At 34.9% G+C, this 20444-nt stretch overlaps 1 protein-coding gene across 2 annotated transcripts in view; it reads left to right on the plus strand.

Annotated features, from left to right (window-relative positions):
• The window catches only part of Lrp4 (LDL receptor related protein 4), a 284958-nt gene that overhangs the window by 69191 nt on the left and 195323 nt on the right, over nt 1-20444 (plus strand). The gene's annotated exons all lie outside the window — the stretch shown is intronic.

A 20444-nucleotide genomic window follows, 5' to 3' on the forward strand; every position in this document is an offset into this window, starting at 1 on the left:
AGCTGTAAACATTATCCGGGAGCTCTTGTAGTATCCCGTGTGTATGCGTCTCTCTCTCTAAGAGCTTTTTTTTAACTAATTTATTATTCCGTTGGACTTGAATTTGTCCCAACAGAATACGTTCGATAGGATTTTCTGTTTGCTCTCGAAGAAAACAAAAGTTCTTGTTTGGTTTTTCTTATGGGTGCGTGTGTGTGTGTTTCTCCCCCCCCCCCTTTTTCCATTATTACTATTATTTTGAGGGCTGTTCTTTTAGTGCGTTTCAACGTCGGGATAAGAACAGTGATTCTTTTGTGTTTGCTTCTTTCCTACTCTTCTCCTGCTGATAAAAGAACGGCTCTTCCATCTTTTATGTTTGTTCTTCTGAAGAATCTTTCCTTCCACAATCTTTATGTATCCCAGTACATAAAAAAAAATCTATTTTTGAAGGCTAAGAAAAGTGCGTTCTTAAGCATCGAAGATGCACTCAGTCTTCAATTCTAGCTTCGGGGGGGGGGGGGGGCTTAAGCTTATAATAATTCCAAAGTATAATGTCTCGAGAATCTCAATCTTCCTTAAAACAAAATTCTTATAGATTCCGGGCTTTTTATCTCCATAAAATATGAAATGTACATATTTTTTAGAAAATCTTCAGTTTCATTACGTGTATTATTTTCATAGATAACATAAATATAGTCGAACTTAGTTAATTAGAAGTCCAAAGTCACTGGAAAAAAATTTCGAATTATCTAATTAATCTATCCCGGATCCATAAAATGACTACAAATTGCTAAGTTATCATCGAAATTCACTTATAATAATTATAAATTATTAAGATTTCATCATCTGATACGAAACTCTTTCCCAAATTTTAATAATTTATAATTATAATAATATATATTAGCTACTACATTATTCCACTGTTCCTGCAACACTGCAGAATTAATGCCTTGATCATGTTCAAAGCCTAATTTATGGAAAGAATTCATACTGTTTCCCGAATTTTGCTTATCGTTCTTATGGGTATATAAGGAAATATACTTTCACTAGCGTATTACAATCTGAACTTTGCGATACTTTCCATACTCTCAATGATGACAAAATGATTCAGATTTTGAACGGTACTCCTAGATCTAAAGTTGAAAGAACATGAATCGGTATTAAGCGGTACACATTCTCGATGCACTCCAGCTGAAAAATGTTAAAACCAGCATTAAATTATAAGAAAAAAGGAATTTTCTCAAACTTTTATTTGTCTTCAAAAATTTGTTGTTAACAATTTGATCGAGAGAAGCAACGACTGGTTCTTGTAGAATTTTTTCAAAATAAATTTGCTCATACAAAAATCATGACTTTCTCCCTCCAATTTCGAATTATCCAGAACATTCGAAAAATGTTCGAATTAAACAAGAAATTGTTACACTAAATTAGATAGAAAACTCAAGGAGAGAGTTCGTAAATGTTCGAATTATCCAAAATTCAAAAAACCACGTTCCACTATGTGTGTGTGTATAAATTGTTACAACCCACTCACATAAATGCCTCAGTGAAGAATGAAATTTTCATGGAGAGATAATTATAGATTCACGACTACCATGAATGAGTATTATACGAACTCACGAATGTTCCACATGATATGAGAGATATTTTAAGAGGGGGAAAAATAGTTATATATTTCAACAACACGTATAAAAGAAACGAAAATGTCGGTTTCCTTTCCATAAGAGATAAGAGTATTAAGGAAAATAAAAATGGAGCGTTATCTATTTTGTAGGTTTTCAGCTAAAAAAAAGGAAAAAAAGGAGCGGTTTTTGTCCATTTTCTATGTCTGCAGATAAGAGCGAAAATGAAAAAAGTTCCAGTAGATACCAAAATAACCTCCTGTGTGGTTTTTATCTTTGGTTGTTATACATTTTTTAAAACTGATATGAGAATATTTCAATGAGAATCAAAATTAGAAGAAAAATTCCGTTTTCGTTATAATAATATGTAGTTTTATGATCGTTAGAGGACGAATAAAAGATGGCACCATACAAAGTTCTGGACGTTTCAAAAAATATACCAATATACTGTATATTAGACTCAGTAACTTTTACAAAGTATAAGTATTATGTATATGGTCTTTCACGGCAGGGCTATATAGTAAGTCCTGTTTCAACAACCTTGATGTTGCGCTTGCCGCCTTGGCTCAGTGGGCGTGGGTGTCGGAGGTGCTGTGTGGCGTCACGGCCCAACAGACGGCATCAGCATATGATTGAGGGAAATTTCTCGTTTATGGTGTTGTTTTGATGTCTGTCCCAAAAATGAGCATGTAGTATTTTTATCATCTATAAGCTAAGAAATGGGTTAAATATAAGCAATATTTGGTGAGTCATAATGTCTTTTGATAATATCACTCAAAATACTAATTTGAAACATTTTATATTAGGAATTTTTTATATTTGCTTCCCAAGGGCGTCGGAAGCATTTGGAACTTGTGGGTGCTCTTCTTGATCTTTACGTAGGAAATTTAGGTTTCTGAATCAATTTAGTTGGGTGCTTAGACCCATACTATAAATTACAGTGGGCACTCGAGTACCCCACAGCACTTTCTGCTCCGATGCCACTGGCTTCCCATGTTTTTATGTTGCAGTTGTATTGGTAACCTGGAATTGATAACCTGTTATATTTCGAGCCTGGATCCTCAGGATCATAACATTTATGTTGCAACTCGTCAACATAAATACGTTAGGTCCAAGCATATACTCAGAACACACATTCTCTGGTATGTGCCGATTCGTTAGAAGTTCCGTAATAGAATGTGTGCAATCTGACTGCCTTTCTAATAATCTGAAACAAAATCACTCCCACCTAACACCATCCGGCCAAAGCAAAGTTAATGCATGGAAACACCAATCTCTCGGATCACTTGGTTCGGTCTAAATGGAGATGGAAGGGGAGGGGGGTGAGCTTTCTCACGGTACTTAATACTGAGAGTTGGGAAATTTTAAGAAGAGCAATTCTTTTGAAGTTTTCAATCCCAAAATATCCAAGTTTTACAGGTTATGATGTATGAAATTCACTAATAAACTTAAAACCATGTTAAAATAGGCATTTAGGGCACGAAAATTTCAAAAAAGATGTTTTTACCAAAAAAAATTTGAAAATAGGCAAGAAAAGGCATTTATGGCATATTGCCTGAACTTCCCTTATGCTCTACTGATTACTTTTTGCTTCCGACATAGAAGATAGATGACAGTAGATACAAAGTACGCAACACCAGACACTAGCTGGACATACAAGCTCCCTAGTGGGTTTATCCGAAAAGATATTTCGACATAACTCGCCTCTTCTCGAGTGCTAAATTGCCTCAATTACGATTAACTGGAGTTGCAGACCGAAAATGTCGATACTGCACCTGTTACTGTTTAAATGATTTTTGATTAAGAACAGGACAAATTATTCAGTCGATTTCAACTTTTATCAGGCCCTCCTCACACGTGTTCGTCTTCTGGAAACGGTTTCTCTTATCAGTTGTTGGACTTTGGTTCCCCCGTGTGAGGAGGGCCTAACAGCTACTGACAGACTACGGTCATCGTCTCACTGCTAACGCTCACTCACTAGTTTTTATTAAACTTCCATTTTAGACTTGTGTTTCCAAATGATTAGATACGAGATACTATCTAACTATTGTATTCTAACTAAATACCGAATTTCTTTTCTAATCGACATATTTAACTGTATTTATATGGGATTTCTCAAATTCACGTTAGTATATTTTAATTGCGCAGTTTTGTTGACCAGAAAAAATTCATATTTTTCTTTAACTGTTTTCATTCAGTTCTCGTGCTTTTGCAATAATTGTGCTAAAATAATCTTCCAGTTAGTATAATCGCACCGAAAATTCATGGAAAGATGTTAACTAGCATAATTTTTATTCCATGAAACGGAGCAAGACGATGAAAATTGAGTTCGACGGTTGGCCAAGTAATTTTTAAATAGAAAATAGTATAGAGAGAAACGATGTTATACTCTCCGAACTACATCTCGATCTCCAGGCTTTCGTACTTCGTATGAACATCGGAGAATAACATAGTTTCTCTCTATATGTAGCCATCTGGGGGCTAACGTCGTCAGAGCTATTAGCTGAGCTAGGCTGTCCATGCACAGTCCTGTTCAGCATTCATACATATGCTCTAAGGAATTAAAATGTCTGTCCTCTGTAGGTTAGGGTTCAATGGTTAGGGTTTTCTGTGGTTCCCAACTTCGAGGCGCAAATGCGAGCTGATCTCCCCGTTAAAAAGTCTCGCCACAGAGAGCAACAGACCTACAAACAGTACAAATATTCAGTCACTACACATCACTCACTTCACTTCTGAGATATAGATGGCAGCACTGAAAAATCATACACAACACTAGATACGCACTCAGACTGTTAGATACACACACTTACACTTCCGGCACAACTCACTAGGTAGAAAATTGCCTATGGCGATAGACCTGAGTTGTGCTCGGTTAAAAAAAAAAGTTCAATGGTTAGAACACTCGCCCGGGCAGTGAGAGATTGGTGGTTCGATTCTTCATAGAGGAATGTGAATTTTCTTTCCGAACTTCATCTCGATCTCCGGTTGGTTATCCAGGCTTTCGTACTTCGTAGAAAATAGTAATTTTTGCACAGATATTTCTATGCAGAAACGTTTGAGCATCGTTTGAACATAATAGCATCAGCTACTAATAACCAAAAACCAATTTAATTCTCAGTTTGGAGAAGGAAATGAATCCAAAACCATATTTTTTGGAAACAATGGGAAAATAAATTTAAATAAAACATTGGTAGCTTTTTCAAGCTTTCATTTTTATGAAGAACAATTATTTCTAAAATTTGTCATGTAAGCGCATGATGTAATTATCCAGCCTGGTATCGGACAACAAGCGTCATTATGGAAGAAATTGTTGACTTTTTTTTCATTTTTCATGAATGCCCCATTTTTTGATTCCAAAACCGGCCTTGTTTTGTTTTTGCATGACGCAAAGAACCGAAGTTACGTGCACTTTAGTGTTGCATTTTTACATGGAAATAATCTGTGAATAAAAGTTTTAAACGCGTTTTACGTAGAATGATATTTTTGACATTTGATTTGAGTGTGAAAAAAAAAAAACCAGGATATCTAAACATCTTTTTTAATATGATATCATTTTAATATGATATTCTGACATATATTGTTAAAGGTGTGAATCTAAGGTCTATCACAGGCATTTTTCAAATTACAGTGTTTTATACACGATATGCTAAATGAAATTTAAAAACTTCACACGTACATCATCAGATTTGGGTGTAACTTATGAGCATACCATACAATCCTTAAAATTTTGGTTCCTAACCTGCATCATTACTAGCTGAATGCACTCTGTGAAAGTAAAAAAACATTTCACTCATAGAATTTTTTGCAATCGTGTTTCGAATATTACGTGAATTTTGCTTAAACTTTGACATAAAAATGATTTTTTTATAGAAAAAGACAAATACACACACACACAAACAGTTCAAAATTAATTGTTTTAAGTCACTTTCTACCAAAAAATGTTATTAAAGTTCACTCTCGTACCATTTTAAAGAAAAATGCTAAGAAAGGTAGTCGGAACCCCGTTAACGTAAGTTATCTTGTAATCAGGTTGAATTCATACGTTATCAGGTGGGGTTTTTTTCTGTATCCTTCTTCAAATTGGTGATCTCAAAGACATTTATAACGAAGATGAAGCCAGAATGTTCTAAAACTTATACTCTGATAGAGCAAAAAATTATAATTCACTTATTACGACGAGTCCGTTTGAAAAATTATAATAAATTTGCCCCACTATCGTATAAACTCTCCTCATTTCCCTTCATTTGAACGGACTTTTCCTGTATTTCAACTTCTCATGGAAATTGTAATCGGTCTCGCTCGTTTTGGATCGCGATGTTTCGAAGAAACACTGCAGAATCGGAAAATCATAAAGAATTTTTTTTTCTTTTTCAAAGTGATCATGATGAAAAGGAAATAGAGGAAATGAAAACGTCGATAAATCGTAAAGGATTGCCCTGAGATACTTTATATCTCTTTCAGCAAGTTACGATATACTTGGAAGGAAACGTAGAATTTCTTCATTTCACAACGTTACTTGTTTTTTACACATTATTATCTCTTTTACATTCCCCGATATTTATTATTATTTATCGCTTTTATTTCTTGATCGTAAATCACCAGCATTTTAAACTTCTTAATGAACTTTGGTTTTGTATTTCTAAATAACACGTACAGGAATAATAACAATAATAAATATAAAAAAAGGAGGAGAATAAATTGGTTCCCCGTGTAATGCATATATATATATATATATATTCGTACGCTTTATTGTGGGTAGGGAATTTCTCATTTTCTTTTGGCCTGCAATTTATTATCTTAGACACTTTAGTGTGCGATGTCCCGTTAAAAACTTGCCTCCACGTCGAACAAAACAGTTTTTTGAAAAGAAGGGTCGTTACAGTTATCGATGCGCCGGTGGTTTACTGCCCTTGGAAAGTGTTTAACTCCTTCTAATTGCTGTCTGGAGCTTTCTTTGAAGGTCGTAAAATTTTGATGTTGACATTTTCTTTCGGCTCTATGAAGACGGAGCGGAGAGCAGTTTTAACATTTTGCAACAAACAGAAAAAAGAAAAAATATATACTCCTGAAAATGTCTGTGCTTAAGAGATTGTGGCTCTCGAGATCGTCTTGTAAAGAGCCATTAGAGTGCACCAATGTACGTGAAATAATAACGTGGTTTTTTTCCTTAGGTTTTATTCTTGTAATTTTCTATAATCGCAGAGTTATAGTGACATGCAATCTCAATCAATGTGAATGCGTATATTGTTCAAATAACAATATGCTGACATGATGAAATATTTTGAACTACCAAATTTTATATCTCAGGTTAGTAAAGAGTGTTTTCAAACGATAAAAGCATACAGGTTCCCTATAGGTCCTTATTCGGCCTTTACCTCTTCAACCGTTCGTCGTAGAGGTATGGTTTTAATTTCTCAAAATATGTTTAAACATCACCCTGTACCAGCTGTAAGATTGAAAATGCAGTTTGTCACAAAATAAAAAAAAATCTAGATTTCCATACGGTTCTCCTCCTCTCTAACCTCCAATTGAAAGTTGTCGTCTGGGCCTAACCCTGTCGCTCCTTATGCCAATAAAAAATTCCGCGTTTCTAAGTGAGATATTCCCTGAAATATTTGAATCCAAAAATTTCAGAAAAGTTAGGAAAGAGCAATGACGAACAACGCTTCTTTCCTTCATTTATGCTATTCTTTCCCAACTTTTCTCTGATTTTGAATTCGAAAATCCCAGCGAATATTCCTCTTTGAATCGTGGATTGTTTTTGGTGACAGAAGAGACAAGGTAATAACTTTTTAATCGAAAGTTAGGATGACGGGGGACCGTACAAAAATTTAGGTTTTTTATTTTGTGACACGCTGAATTTTCGTTCTCAAAACTGGTACAGGGTGATTTCTGAACACATTTTGACCATTTAATAATTAAAGTCATACCTCTACGTTAGACGGTTGATGAGTTAGAAGACGAAATAAGACTTTCAGGACACCCTGTATAACCAAAGAATTGTCATCTCTTCAATTTTCAACTCTCAACCCCAGAAATCTCACTCTAACAGAACTAAGATAGAAGTGATGAATGATAAAAGATGACCTGCTAATAACAGCAAGTAGGTGTTGTTGTTTTTTTGCGCTGACGAGTTATCAGATAATTTTATGCATATTTATAGTGCCGTCTGGTGAAGTGTTGTCACATGTACGTAGAAAGGTAACTCTCAGTCATGTTAGCTCTGAACACTTAGCTGAGGACAATTATTTTCCCAAATACGAATTAGGGCTTAATTAACAGTAGATTGTACGAAAATGATCCATCGCTTCCATGTACGCAAGTATGATAAGCAATATGGGTTGTTTTTTTTTTCAAGTAATTCTAATTGTCTTATACATTTTTTTATATTTCTTCCGCTAATCCTAGTTTCCTTCAATTCGAGATGGTGTTGGATCATCTAGACTATTATTCACGCAATTTATATAACAAGCCCTGATAAAAAATTACGCATTCAATACACGAGACGAGGAAACCGAGATGATGAACAAAAAAGTTTATTAAAAACCAGTGAATAAACCGAATGAAAATAAATAATACATGAAAATAACATGTTGAAATCACAGACAGATATAGCTTTAGTTGAATTTAAAATAACGTTGGGGGAAATGTATTTAATGTTGTGTTTTTGCTTAGAAAGAAGTACTATCTAATATTCGAACAAAACGATGTGCAGAAAAATTTTGGTAACATGCATAAAGGAAATTTTTTAGTTCTGACTGATTTTTGACAAGTGATTTTTATTGTGAAATGTTGCATGTCTAAAGTAAAGAAATTAAGAATAACGTTATAGAGCAATTTATCATGTTAAAAGATAGGAAACAAATGGAAGAGGCAGATTTGATGAATAGTTCATAAAACTCGATGTAGCCAAGGCCCGAACCATTTGGAATGGTTCAATTCTAGAATCTAGATGAGCAATATCCATCTTTATTGGGACGCACACATCATGAAAATGCGCCAACGAGGTAATTTGCTACATATTTGTTTGTCACGAAATGAATATTCTAATTCATTCACATATTTTCATGATTTATCTGTCGCAATAAACTCAAACAGATATTGTTCATCTACAACAGTGATGGGCAAACATTTTTAGGAGTGCGGCAAGAAACAAAAAATTACAAAATTTGGTGGGCCGGACATATTCGGACATTGGTTCTCATACTTGGAATTTTTATTCTTAGAAATGGACTGGCGGACTGGGTTGTATACTTTGAAGACTGACACGATTACATTGCAAATAAGACACAATGGTTTACCTTTCTTTCGCAGCAGTGAAAAAATAAATAAGTATATTTTAATAACTTTATTGAAATTTATTGCATGTGTTCGCTTTTTTTGCTTATGCAAAAGTTATCAAATCAATTTCTATTTAAATTCTTAGAACAATATTTTATATATGCACAAATGGCACAATCTTAACTAAACTTTTTAAAAACATTGAAATGAAAAATTTCTATACTATTATTTTGAAATCTGCGGCGGACAGGATAGAACTTCTAGGTGGGCCTCAGCTATATCAAATTTTGTGAACTTAATATGGCTGATTGTATTCATCAATCGGCTTCTTCCATTTGTGTCTCTTTTTTAACATGTTCCAATGCTCTATTTAACGTTATTCATAATTGCTTTACGTTTAGCCATAGTTTAAAACATTTCGCTACGAAAACCACTTGAATGGCTTATCAATAATCAGCCACTACTAGAACATTCACTTTATGCATGTCACCAAAATTTTTCTGAACATCGTTTTGTTCGAATATTACACAGTACAAATTTTTTCTAAACAAACTCAACATTAAATAATAAGATTAATAATAATAAATTAATATTTACATAACGTAATACTTTTTGTTTTTCATCGTTATTTTAAGTTCAACTGAAGATATACCTGTCTAATTTCAACATTATATTTTCCATATATCTATCAATCTTATTCTATCGATTTCATTTCATTCGGCTCATTCGCAGGTTTTTAATAAATGTTTCTGTTTATCATCTCGGTTTCCTTTTGTGTTTCATAATAAAATAGTTTTTTTCCAAGGAATGCAAATTCGCAATCTTTGCGTATATGTTCGTGTAAGTTCTACGTGCTTATCTTAAATTTTAGATGGAAAGAAACAAAGGACTTTTTCCTATAAATATGAGGCCTAGTGTTTTCCTTTCTATACATCATTTTTTGTAAAATAAAACAAACTTTTTTGAAACGCTGTATTTCACTTTCGATTTTAACGTCCCAGTTTCGAAAATCCAAATTCCAATTTTATATAGTCCAGAATAAATTTCAAAACAGAGATATACCAAAAAACAAGTTTCTTCTGCAAGATAAATATCAGGAAAACTATGTATATACACATTGTATACATACATATAAAAAAAGAAAGAACCTTGTCTTTAAAGATAATGCACCGAATTTTAAAAATTGGGCAATGTCATCGGTGATTCTCTTCCTGTTTTATTTAAATTTATTGAAATTTCGACGGAGGAAACATATTTGAACTCGTACGGTATCCCAAGAGATATTCAAATATTAAAGTTTTTAATCTGAACAAATATTTGACTTTCTAGATGAGGGAAAACGATCAAAAAAAAAAAGGAAACACAAATTTTAGTTTCTTAAAGATACTTCAAAAAAAAAGAGGAAGACGCAACGTGTCACGAAATCGTTAATTTAAAAATACGAACAATATCCGAGAGCGTCCTTTGTTTCTCTCGGACGACTCTTCTTTATTATTGACTTTTTTCGTGGTGGTTGCGTGATAGTGGAAACAGGTGAAATTCCCACGTAATCTAGGAGAAATGAAAAGTAAACATTCCGAAGAGAGAGAGAGAGATGAGCAAAGAGCTAGAAAATTTTTATGAGGTTTGTCTTTAGCAAAAAAGAAAAATATCCAAGAAAAACTAAAGATAAGATCAACAAATCTCCTTTACGTGAAATTCCTCACTCTTTTTTTTAAAGCTTCATGGTTTATAAACTACTGACATTATCGTGAAAATACATATATTTATACTGAAAGTCAAATAGGTTTTTCGAATTTAGAAGATATTTACACGACGCGACGGAGAAGTTGAAACAGGCAAAATAAGCGTTTAATACGACTTTACTGAGACGACGGAAAATCTGAGACGACCGTAAATATTTAATGTACAAGGTGGCAGGGCTGGATAAATGCCCAAATATTTACATGCCCGGCCGGAAATGTAACTTAAAATAATAGATAACCGAATCACAATATTTTATTTGCCCGAAAAATATCAGTGGATTTGTTTACTTAGAACGTCTTCAAAAACCGAATTGATTTATTTGCATAAAAAATATCGAAAATGACACAATTTTCTTTTGAATGATCGAAATTTTGAAATAAGTACAAAAATTCAAAAGGGACGTGGTCATCAATAAAAAAATCTAATATTAGTCAAACCACTAATTATAATTTCTCGCGTTGTTGGCGTTAAAAAAGAAGTCTCCAAGTTACAATTCACATCCGTTATTGAATCATGGCCGATTAGCGGTACTTGGCCTGGACTTGGGCAGGCGCAGGCCAAGGATAGGGGGAACCAGATAATGTGACTGAGAAACCGGGAAAAATCCTGATGAAAACCGGGGCATCTTGAAAAAAAGTTTCAGAGGGCAAGTCTTAAGGCTGAAACACACTACACTGACGTGATGTGTTTTCCCGTCGTGTCAGAGACGGTGGAAATTCTGTGACGTGGGAATTTCACGTCATATCATTTCAACGTCACAGAATTTCCACGAATCAGAATTCACAACGTCTCTGACGAGACACGATAATCGCGTCACGTCAGTGTAGTGTGTTTCTTCCTTTAACCTGTTTAGTAAAAAATATTTTAAAAAAGCGGTTAAAGATAGAAACAAACGGCCCAAAGCAAGGCTGCCCAACCTTTAGGGGAGTGCAAGCCATGTTATGGGTTTAAAAACGTGTCGCGGGGCATTTAAGTGCTCTGCGAATGTGCCGCGGATCACTTTCGTGCTCCGAAACTGTGACCACTTAAGTCATGTAGAAATGTACCGTGAGCCGCTTAAGTGATCTGGTACTGTAACGAGGATGATGTGTCTGTAATGTGACTGCACGTCTGTAAATGTAACATGGGCCGCTTAAGTGCTCTGGAACTGTGCAGCGGGTCACTCAAATAATCTGTGAATGTTCTAGTAACTCATTCAAGTGATTTGTAAATGCACTAGTAACAAAACTAGGTTTGAGTTCTCAAGCCACGTCAGATGAATCCGAGGATTGGGCATGCATAGCTTAAAGCATTTGAAAGAGAATATTTCAAAGTTTTTTTTCTTTTCACTTATATTCATTTTCCTTCCATTTGTAATGGTAACACCCGTTACGAATAACATGGGAAGAATTGACATATAGGCTTAACAGCCTCCACGTCACTTAAAGTGTGTGTGCACATGTAGAAATTTCGTGAGGAAAAAAAGTGAAAAAAAACTTTGAAACTTTCTCTTTCAAATTCTATATACCGTTTCTCATTCTTCAACAACTTTTTTGAATATATATTTTTTTAAAACAGATCAAGAGTTTTCTGTACCACACTGTATTTCTTTTTCCGTATAATTATCGATGATAATTATTTCAGTAAGTATGTGATATATGATGACAGAAGTAGTAGAGAAAACCTACAATTGGTTTTATTCCATCGGTTGATCCAATTTGGTATGGTTGCTGGATTGTATCATTTTGAGCTGAGTTATCCAATTTCTTTCAATCAAAAGCGCTTTCTTCTTGGATATCTTCCAACCACTCCATCTCCCTCTTTCTCTTGCAATGCCAGCTGTGGAATCTCACTCAAAAACTTCATTTTTGATATTCTTGAAGAATGATGAAAATATTGACGATGTTTCGTTTAAAAAAATGTTCTTCAGAAAAGAGAGAGATGCGTAGTTCTCATTCACGCAAGACGATACTGTATGTCATGTTACAATAAATGTGATAAATGCGGTTATTATACATAATAATCCGGTATTACGCATAATCGCTAAACATTTTGGCAAGATTGATAAATTTCCCTAAATTAATCACTTTTAACAGAGATTATGCATACTACCAATTGTAGTATCCAAGTTACAGCGGTAAATTCAATGAGTACTAAAAAAATTATCACTTTAACCAGCGATTATATGCATAATACCCAAGTGTCGTGTCGTTGGCAAACATGATACATTGTATTATATGATGTGTACTATACATGATAATTCATACATGTATTGTTTCGTATATCGGGGTCCGACTATATTCATCACATATTAACTATTTCATAAAAATAACATTTAGGAAATCACATATTTGGAATTTTTTCATATTTATTGAAATCCCCAATTACACGTATTGTAATTGGGGATTTCGATAATATGGAAGTAGTATGCGTAATCGCAGATAAAGGCGATAAATTTCAAGTATTTATCAAATTTACGAACGACGCTTAGGTATATGCGTCGTTATGCCCAATGCATATTCGCCGGTAAAAGTTATTCATTTATCAAACTTACCAAGACGATTGGTAAGTATGCATAATAACACATTTACCATAACATATGCATAATAATATCACATTTACCATAACATATGCATAATAATATCACATTTACCATAACATATGCATAATAACATCACATTTACCATAACATATGCATATTCTGGTCTTGGTGTGTTCCTCCAAAGGATATAAACAGTTCTCATTCATTCACACAAGATACAGCATATGAATATTTTGCGCTTGGTCTGAGAATGTACTTCTATTTTTTCCCCATGATTTGAACATTTCATCGTGAGAAGTGTCGAGAACCTTTTCATACGGATTTTTGATTTTCTTTCGCATTTTTCTCCACCAAAATGAACAGACGCTGAAGCGATATTGAGAAGACACAAAATCTAAATTCTTTCGGGAGAAATTTAAAGAACATTCCGAGATTTTCTTGGATTCCTATCAAGGGATTTTAGAATTTTTTTCATACTGCTTTAAAAACGATATTTTTCATATTATATTTCTCATATGCTGAAAGATCCTATTGTTGAGTTTTACGTTTATAATTTTTATTATTGTTGTAAGTTATGAGGTTATGACCATTTTGAAGCAAATTTTGATGCATAGGTATTAGAAAATGTACATTAAAGAAAATGGTGAAGACTACGTTTCAATAAAACCAGTGCAAACAGTGTTGTCTCGGCATATCTACTCTATAATATAAAATCACAAACTCGAAAAGGGCCCGTTTCTAAGCCACCGAAATTAGTGACGATTTCATGTTACAAAAATGAGTGACGATCTCATGTCACAAAAATGAGTGACGATCTCATGTTACAAAAATGAGTGACGGAAATCTGTTACGTTTTTGTGTTACGGAAGTCGGTTATGATTTTGGGTCAAGTATTCATTTAACTCTTGAGGACATCGGGAACCGCTTGACCTGTAGGGATCGAGTTATGTGCATGTACCCATAGGTATGTATACATCACCAGTGCTCCCAACACACAGGGTCCGGGTACCCAGGTCGGGGCATTGGACAGATCTCTTCATGGGGAAATTGACAGGTTTCATTTTGAGTCAAGGATGAATACTTGCTTCTCGTTGCGCATTGTGCTGCATTCATTGCTTATTGTGGCACTGCAAAAATAATGGTGCATTACTGATTGCGGTGCATTGCATATTGTAGTGCATCACGTGCTGTATTGTAATGCCGTGTTTAATGCGTATTGTGGTGCATTGCGTACTATAGGGCTTTTTATTATGCTTTGCTTATTGCGATGCATCGCATACTATACTGCATTGCTTATTTGTGGTGTGCAATATTACTGATTACACACATTACTGCATTACTAATTGTGATGCTTTACGTGTTGTAGTGCACTGAGTGCTGTATTGCTTATTGTAATGCAGTGCTTATGGCTTATTATGGCTCATTGCGTATTATGATGCTTTGTTTAGTGCGTGCATCGCATATTATGCGGTATTGCGGTGCATGAGGTATTGTGTTGCATTGCTTATTCTGGGCGGTCATAAAATAACTTTGCCAGTGTACGAGCCCCTAGCGGCCGCAAAAATCAACTAATGCGAATGAAATTCGAGAGCTAGCTGTTTCAGAGTATGCGCTCAAGAACGAGATGAGAAACAAAACCCGTCTCTCGCGGTTACGACAACAAAATCGGTCGCCGGCATCCACAAATTTGCAAAAATTCCCCAACCGAGCAGTTAGCGCACCAACAACCCCTAGTGAAATCTTTCTTTGTCCGCGTCCTGCGCCAACGTTTATAGTGCTACAAGTGTAGTTATGGTTGCCTCATTTGAGGTAACCGAAGTAAGTTGTTTGAATCAGTCCGGGGTATGAGCCATCTAAGATTTTTTACTGCGCCAATCACTTTGCGATGCATAAAAGTGTGTGTCACTGTTTGAGTTTTCCGAAATTTTGTTGTAACTGCGAGAGAGATAGGTTTTTATTTCTCAGCTCATTTTTGAGCGCATCTCTGAAACAGCTATATCTCGAATTTCATTCGCATTAGTTGATTTTTGCGGCCGCTAGGAGCTCATATATTGACAAGTTATTTTGACAAGTATACCATAGAAGTGGGAATACATTTTATGACCACTCTGTGTATGTCTATTGGAAATCTCATACTGAATATTATGAAAGCCGATTTCACAACAAATACTTTTTTTTACTGTATGAATGACATTAATACAATGACTTTTTCGGGAGATATAGAAAACATTTATTCGCCGATTTTACTCCAGTGCGTTCTTTCAAGTGAACTACAATTGGCTTTTCTGCAGCTTGAAAAAAGCAATGGCACTAAGCCAGAGGCATATTTCTTTGTGGCTGTTGTTGTTGTTCACGTCTGAGCGACTTTCACCAACCGCACGAGTGTGATTTAAGTGGTCGCGAATGCGATGCGAGGTGAATTCGAGTGGTCCAACGAGTTTTTTAAATTAAAATCGTTCTTTCAAGATTCTCCGGTTCCTTTATTTTTCGTGGGAAAAGAATTTTCTCGGAAAAACTTTTCAGGATTTAATTTGAATTATATATTACTGTATATGATATTCATTTGGTGGATGTATTGATATTCGTTAGTGCCCGGAGAAAGAGTTTAAAAATGGCCGAGAGGTCAGTCGAAAACATTCATGAAAAATGTAAAATGGTATTACTGACTAAATACTATATATATATTAGCCGTGAATTATACAGTTTGACGCCTATTGTCGTTATTATTTCAAGTACAGGGTTTAAAAATTCATAATCATAATTCAGTAGCAAATTCTAAGTTTACAAATTCATAAAAACCGAAGGAATTGGTATATTTGAGTGGGTTTAGAGAAAAGTTATTCGCACAAAGGAGGACTTCAAATTATTTTCTTTATCAAATGAAAAAAAAAGATTATTTATAACATTATTGTGTTGAAATGCATTAGGAGTTTTTGTATTTTTCGTGTATTTGCCTTATTCGATGGTGATTTGTTAATTAAATTACTGTATTCATATAAAATAATTTTATTTGTTTCACTGCTATTCCAACATGATTGCTGGAAATTATTAAATACTTTGCAATTGGAACAATTATTCTCATCAATTTTTGATTCTATTTTCTTACGATAATTAATAATTAATGAACTAAATTTTAGAAGATGCGACCTTTCTCTGTCAGTCATGATTTTTATGCGTTGCTTCATCGGGTTTCAAAATGTGCTGGTGAAGCATCGTGATTTGATTCACCGCAATGTTTATAATATTGAGGAAAAAACAACTTAAAGAGAAGAACTTCGGTTTGTTGATGGCTGCATGAAAACTCTTGTGCAGTTATGCTGTTCCGTGTTCAATGAACAGCTTTGAAGGAATAAGCTCCTTTAAAATTTAGTATTTTTCATTTTTAATACCGATCGGGAAAAAAACTATGAAAACTAATTACGGTTTAATTAACACAGGCGTAAATCACTTTCAGAACGATCTCGAATTAATTTCTTGCAAGGAATCTTCGTCAACACATCCAATAATTTATTCTGAACTTATTTTCGTTTTATTGGGGCGTATGCGGAAGAAATGAAAACTATTTCGCAATAAAGTTTAAAAAAAAAGAGTGAAAGCATTGCTTATGGAACGAAAATGCATCGCAATATAAAATTTTAATGAAAGTTTTAGTTATTTCTGGCAAATTTCACATTCCAATGCCAAAACCTGAAACCTCTGAAAATGAAGTAAAGAACCATATAAACCAATGATTCCCAAAAGAAGGGCGGTAGAAGTACGGGTATAACATAGGCTCCTATGGGTTAGATTGCGTTAGGGGGTGATGGGACAAAAAAATTTCTGAAGAAGGGCGATGGGACAAAAAGGGTTGGGAAACTATGGTTTAATCTAAGGGACAAGATTATTCTCTTTACTTCATATGCTGTTTTTTCACAATTGTTTCCCCCCGCCTTTTGAATTCAAAAAAAGATCTCAGCGAATATTGCACTTAGAAGCGTGGAATTTTTGTTTGTTAGCCTCAGGAAAGACACGCCATCAACTTCCTTATTAGGTTTTTAAAGAAGGTGTGATCAAATAAAAAGTTATTTTAATAACTATACAACCCCTTGCGATATGAATGACGTTTCTGAGATCTCTAGACGTTATCTGGATACCTTTTTCCAATCGGAAAAATGTTTCTAGGATCAACGGTTCGTGAATTATTCCAGGATAAAGGGACTTTTCCTATCCACCCTGTATATAATGTAGAACCGACATGGATGAATCTACAACAACTAATACAAATACAAATACAAATACAAATACAACGCCACAACAGGCAAAATGCCCAACGAGGCGGCTGATAAAAAGATGCCCATAAAAATATGGTTGTCATATGTTTCAAAAATACAGCAACCCAATTAAAAATGCAATTAACACAAATTACAAACAATATATACACATGATAAAATATTATACAATGCCCATAAAGAATACTTATGGTTGTCTTATTCTAAGAATGGATAGCTTCTCGATTTACCCCAACATGTTTATCGTATTTCTTTTTAAACGTGTCAATTGTGTTACAGTTTACTACCTCCGGGGGTAAGCTATTCCATTTATTAACAACCCTATTGGAGAAAAATTCCCTGCGACACCATAACCTTGCATTGTCCCTCACCAATCGATACTGGTGTCCCCTTGTAAAAGCAGTCGATTGGCGGTGTACTAAAAGTTCATGGTCCATCCTATCCATCCCATTGAAAATTTTGAACACTTCGATCATATCTCCTCGACACCTGCGTTCATCCAATGTAAACATATTCAAAAAATGAAGTCTTTCTTCATAACTCAAGCCCTGTGTGCCAATAAGGACACGCGTAGCTCTTCTCTGCACCCCTTCAACCAAGTCTATGTCCCTCTGTAGGTATGGTCTCCAAAACCTTACAGCATACTCCAGTCCAGGACGAACTAAGCCTCGAAAAAGCGGAAGAATGACTTTAGGAGAACGCGAAGAGACCTTTTTGAAAATGAGACCAAGCATTCTATTCGATTTTTTGACAACCGCTGAACAGTGTTCAGAAAACTTAAGTCGCTCGTCAATGAGCTACCGTCGAACTAGAGCCTATCGCTAAGCAATTTACTGCCTGCTACCCCCAAGGGAGTGAGCTGAAGCGGAAGAAATGTACGTGTAAGGGAAATTCGACATACAAACACAAATACAAGTGCATGGAGAAGTGTGAATGTGTAGTAGGTGCGTTTTATGTATTTGGTCTTACATGAGAAATAAATTTCAATTTTTTAATAAATAAGATTTCATACGTATCAAAACATACCACTACTTACTGTCATGCACCTCGAACACATTCCTCTGTGGAATTTCTAACGAATCGATACATGTCGCTGCGTGTTGTGTAAGAAAATGTATATGCATGGCACTTTGAAGGTCTCCCTGATCTCTGCGGAGACACTTTCAAAATAGACCTCTAGACCAGGGGTTCTCAAACTTTTTCCATCCGTGGCGCCCTCTTCCCCTATTCAATACTTATCCGCGGGTTTCCCCCGGCTCCCCAGAGCTGTTTAACAAAGAATCGCTTCGAAAAACCTTTCTTAGGGTAGCCGCTCCACAGCGTCCCTGACAAAGATTGGAGGCGCACCAGGGTGCCGCGGCACACAATTTGAGAGCTCCTGCTCTAGACAATGAAAGATTGATACTCTTACCCTCTTAAATATGTGTTTTATAATATAAATACAAACTCGAAAGTCACAACACGTAAATTACCTGACGAAATTGGCTGGAAAAAATTAAAAATAAATATGTTATTGCCAAAGTCCGAAATCGGCCATTTCGCGAATTAGCCAATTTCGTTGCAAATTGACCCAGCCAATGTCCGAATTTCGGGCTTTGACCTGCCAGTTCGCAAAGTGGCTGGATATCCCTGGCCAACGTCCAAAAATAAAAAGCATGATTCGGGATCATCACCAAGTTGGCGTATTTTTTGTGATAATTATATCCACGTTAGATATGGCGCATCATATCGCAGCCACGATGCAGTAATGATTTTTTTTTTCAAAATTTTATTTTAAAAAAACTATGTGTCTATATTATAACAAATATAATTTTTTCTCCAAAATTTCTTTTTTTGTCTCTCTTGCCACATAAAGCTAATCCAATATATCTATTTTATATAGCCATGATTGGCGATGAAAAATTTTGATTTGGCTCCTTCCGGACCGTCTTACATCAACACATCGAACATTAGCCAGGGATCTCCAGACACTTCACGAGTTGACCGGTCAAAGCCCGAATCATTTCTGCAAATCAGACTTTGACCAAAACTCTCGGCCAATTCCACACTTCGAGCTTTGGCAGCAACATATACATTATCGAACATATTACCCATATCAATCATGATTGTCTATACCTAATAAAGAATAATAATATCCAAAACCTAACATAGCTGTTTAAAAAAATTATAAATATTAATAATTAATTAGAGTGAAGAAGCTAATAACTTTCGTTAAAAAGAAAATATAAAACTGCCCAGCACATCATCTATTTTAGTATAACACTAGCTATAATACCCGGCGCTGCCCGGGTTTTCTTCAATGAAGCTGTTAGAAACACGTGATATCTACCTCTTTCTTTGAGGGACATGCAAACCGTGTCTAAGTTAACCAATATGGCGACTTCCTGTGCGACTTATGAACTAAACAAATCTAGATTTAAAGAAACATAGAAATGAATATATACTTTTTATCCTTTTTTAAGGGGCGCTAGGTATTTCGATCCCCCCCCCCTTGAACCTAATTTATCCATCTGCCTGTTTCAGGTTTCAAAAATGCTTAATTGAAGCTGTGGAATTTCTTCGAAGTACTTTACGGGCCCATAATTCATTTTAAAACATCCTAAACTATGAATTAATGCAGTTGAATATCAAAAGACAATACGGAGACATTGTTTTTCATGCTTGAGAAGATGTAAATAAAAAGTTGAAATCAATGATATTGCTCGAATATCCAACTCAAAAGTATAGGTTTGGCTAATTACTTCATATTTAATCTCCTGGGCTTCGTATATCTCTAAGCGAACTGAATATTTCAAAAATCGAGAATTCAATACAATTTTTAAAATTATTGATGGGGCGGAAAATCCCACTAATTGCCGCATTTCTACAGTAAAATCGACAATTTTAGCACTGATTTCTATGAGGATCACCCTTTTCCTGACCCTCAAAGCGATGATGGTGATGATTATGACGTCTATTCAAAAAGCCTCATTACTGAGAGTATTGAAAATGTGGCAAACCATTATAAAGGCATAAACTATTATACAT

Source organism: Pholcus phalangioides, unplaced genomic scaffold, assembly GCF_987345545.1.
Source record: "Pholcus phalangioides strain wild (caught in Gottingen) unplaced genomic scaffold, Ppha-v1.0 ptg000004l_1, whole genome shotgun sequence".
Classification (NCBI taxonomy): Eukaryota; Metazoa; Arthropoda; class Arachnida; order Araneae; family Pholcidae; genus Pholcus; species Pholcus phalangioides.